A 4303-nucleotide genomic window follows, 5' to 3' on the forward strand; every position below is an offset into this window, starting at 1 on the left:
TCGGTTTCGGAATTATTCTGTTTAGAGTCGTACACTCTGCGTGACCTTCCCTTTTTTGCCGCCATGCATCTCAAGACCCCAATTATTTCTGACTCATGTTTAGATACACGGCCCCTGTTGTAATTACGCGTTTCCCTTTTGGAATCCAGCGTCGTTTTGGGTTTCTATCAAGGGCGGACATCTGAAGAAGAGGTAGCTTACTTCGAGGTGCTGGAAACCGCCATCAACGTCATCAATAAAAAGATTTTTTTTAAATCTATCTATCTATCTATCTATCTATCTATCTATCTATCTATCTATCTATCTATCTATCTATCTATCTATCTATCTATCTATCTATCTATCTATCTATCTATCTATCTATCTATCGTGTTTTTAAAAATGTGCTCTGAATATGGTAAATTAAGACGCACACCATGTTTTCGCCCCTGCCAGTGTTATGCTGATGCTGATAATAATAAGAGGCTGTAGAGATAATTGTGTACTGATGCCGGTAGCGGAAAAGGGGAGAGAGGGGGCGGGCGAGTGGGGAGTCAAATGGGCCTTTGCTCAGTCAGTATGTGAATGTGCAAATGGAAGAAGACGTCTTGCAGAGTTGGTGTTTATTCATACAAACTGAATCAATTTGCAGACACAGTCGAAATTGAGGAGAAAGGAGCGCTGCTCCTGTCTTCTCACCGTCTCCTATTGTGGATCGGGGAGGAGGCGTGACCATAATTACTGCAGGCAATTAGCGAGCATAGGCTATGTCCAAATGCAGTGGAGGTGAGTGTGTGTGTGGGGAGGCTGCTCGGTTTGTTTTGACACCTCCGGGAAAAGACCTGTGTAGTTACAGGGGACGTTCCCAGCGTTTAGTTTATCACCAGGAGAAGTTTGTGCGTGTGTGGAGTAACAGATGATTACTAGTGGAGAGTCTACGAAGTTATGCTGAAATTATAAAAAGCTCTTCTTATTTCCAGCCAGCAAACTTCCCGACACTGACCTGTGCACGGCGGTGATTAGGATGTGATTTTCAGTGATCAAAATACTTATCAGTGAATAATTGTACTAAAATGTAGGTAGAACGATGAGCTAAGACTTAAAGGAAACAATAACGATTCCTTTTTATTGTAAGCATGTTTTTATAAGCAGTGGTTACTCGGGGCTAATTCCGAAGAAGAATGCTTTGTTAATTCCAGAGTGAAATCAAGGAGAAATATTTTAGAAGATTTTGAAAACAAATTATACTCTAAGTATTTATGCAATAAGCAAATTTACACAGTGTTTAGGTTAGCGTTTAGGTTGTCTGTCTGCAATAGCACTGAGCTTTATACATACATAGAAGTAACTTAAACATGACCTGCAAAGACTCAATTAGAAGTATAGGTCTGAATTTAATTACTCCGATATTCAAGACATGGTATGGTTGTGTTTGTCAGTCAGCACAAAATCTCAGATTGTGTGACTATTCAAGAGACTTAATTTGCTTAAAATCTGCTACTATTTCAACCCAGTATTGTAGAGACCTGACAAAGCTGGCAAGCTAAACTCAGCAGAATTCAGTTCAATTCAATTTTATTTCCAGAGCGCCAAATCACAACAGCTGTCACCTCAGGGTCCTTTATTCTGTAAGGCAAAACCCTAAAATGATAAAGAGCAACAATCAGATGACCCACCCATGAGCAAGCAGTTGACAACAGTGGAAAGGAAAAACAAGAAGAAAACGCCAACAGAATCAGGCTGAGGGAGTGGAGTCCATCTGCTGGTTGGGGGTAGATGGCACAGTATTGTTAAAGAAAGATTTAATAATTATATGTAGTGCGGTACTTTAAAGTCTGGCTATTTCAACAGTTAGTATGTTTCTTCTTAGGTTCTTTTCCTGTGTTAAATGCATTAGTCTGTTATGTTTTTCAAAATATCACTCTGCAGAGTAAAGGTGTATAGATAGATCCACAGACTCTGAAAGATCAGGTCAAGAATAAAGATATTGGCAGCTAGGTGCACTTTTGGGGGGCCTCTTTGAACAAGAAGACCATTCAAAGTAGCTACTTCACAGGATGTAAAAGACAAAAAGTGAACAAACACAAAGAACCAAAAGAAAATATAAAGAAGTATAAAACATAATGAGATCATAGAATAGAGAAGACGTGTTTGATTTAAAAGGTGAATAAAAAAATCAACTAAAAACATGCAACTGAAATGCTCAATTATAATTATCTCAAGCACTTGCAGTACTTGAGCAAAAGGGGGGAAAAGAAAGTCCAGCATCTTGCTGTGCAGTTCATGTTCAGAGAGCCAGAATACGACAGACGTTGCCAAATGTGCACACATGGCACGACACGTTATCCATCCTTCCTGGCAGACTCCCTTCCCGCCCTCCCCGCTCTCTCCTGTCGGCCCTTTGAAATCTGCATCACTCCGGTCTCATTTCTGTTTACAAGGCTCAAATTGCTTCCACACACTTTATTTGTAAAAGTCGATAGATGTGCAGAGGGGAGAGAGAAGGAGAGAGCGAGCTGTGCCAAAAGCGGTCACGGCACATGCATTTTTTACTCGCGCGGCAAATACCTCCACCGTTAAACATCAACACGCAGTCATCCTGATGAGTGGTCCGAGAGGCGACAGTCTAACAAGCTTCTCCTGACTCATCAGTAATTACCGAGTCTGGCCCGCTGCTTAACTGATTTCGTGCTTGCATGAAATGAATGATGCTCAATGTAAAGTTGGTCCGAGTTCCACTGCTACTCCTCCACCTCTTCAAAAGTGCCCCTGAAGAACTTCTGCTGGTTGATGCTTGTTTTAATTGCAAGGATTTTTCTTTTTCAATGAGATTTACTGTTTGGGTGGTCTGACTGAACATTGGAAGACAATGGAATAGGAAAGAAAAGGCAAACAATCGCTGAAGACAGGCAGGGAGGAGAGGATGGTACAGGAGGGAGTTGCACAAAAGGCTTTATTGCCTAATCACAAGTCAAGTGGTCAAGAATGAATGTGAATATCAGCCGAGCCAAGAATAAATAGTCCTCGGCACCAGTGGTTCTTCCAGCGGGGCTTGGAGCCCTGAAGATTGAGGAGAAAATGAAGGAAAGTTTATGCTTTCATTATTTTCTTTGCCAGAGAATCACAAAATGAATCTTTCCCAAACTTACAAGTCCAGAAGTGTTTGGAACAAAGAAAATAAACAAAAAAGAAAAAAATTGAAAAAAGGGAGGTGCAAAGAAAGGAATAAAAACATAAAAAAAAAATATTACAGATTTGACAAATAAAATGGCAAAAACAGTACCACTTTCATTGTATAGTATGCAAAATATAGTATGTTATTAGTGTGGTGAGGCCATTAGTGAAACCAAGTGGAGCCAGAGACCTAACAAGGCATGAAATGTCCAAAAAACACAACTTTAAAGTTTTTTGTTGTTTTTTTTTAATCTGCAGATTAAAATGAATTTAAACACCAATAACAAAGAAATGAGCAAATAGCTGTTTCTGTTCAAAGAATGAACACACTTATGGCTCAGAATGGTTTCACACTGACGTGTGTAACATGGCCAGCTAGTATCATCGTTTGGTGTCTTCTTCTGCCTTCCCTCTTTCTTAAGTATTTTAAACTGTTTTTAAACTGTTCTTATGATGCTTTTCTGCAGCACAGGCTTGGGTCTTATTGGATGCAGATTCACAGATTGTTACTAATATTTTTGCTTTATTCTTGTGTCAAGTCAGATACTTTCTGTTAGTATACTTTTTAGCAGGATACAGGCCTGGCAGAGGTAGGAAGTGAAAGATTTCAAAGAGTATGAAAAAAAAGTGTGAGATTTGTCTAAAGACCCAGAACAATTGTCAGGACACAATGACTTGACCAAGTCAAGAATTGTAGATTTAAAGAAAACAATTACTGGAACCCTGCAAAGGAATGGATTGTGAGGATTAAGACCAAAAAAGAAAATTCTATTTCTACAGAAAAGATTAAATGAAACTAGAGATCTTTGGCCACAGAAACACTGCTTAAAAAGATGAGAGACATACAACCCAAAGAACAGTGTGCCCCACAGTGAAGCACGGTGGTGGGAGTATGCTGCAGTATGTCCAGAAGTGGGAATCACACTAAGGTGGATGTTTCATGAATATATAAAAGGATATGTGAAGATTTCAGGAGAAAACCCAAAGCGCTCAGCAACGAAACTGGGTCTAGGTCACTGGGCACAAATCAGGATTGTTCAACGTGTTGAGGTCTCCCAGATAACTTCTAAACCAGCTAAAGATACTAAGGATAGATTCTAATGAATGATTTTTATTTTTGAATATATTTTTCCATTCTGGAGAAGGATTT

This window comes from Aulonocara stuartgranti, assembly GCF_965226115.1.
Source record: "Aulonocara stuartgranti genome assembly, chromosome: 14".
Taxonomy (NCBI): Eukaryota; Metazoa; Chordata; class Actinopteri; order Cichliformes; family Cichlidae; genus Aulonocara; species Aulonocara stuartgranti.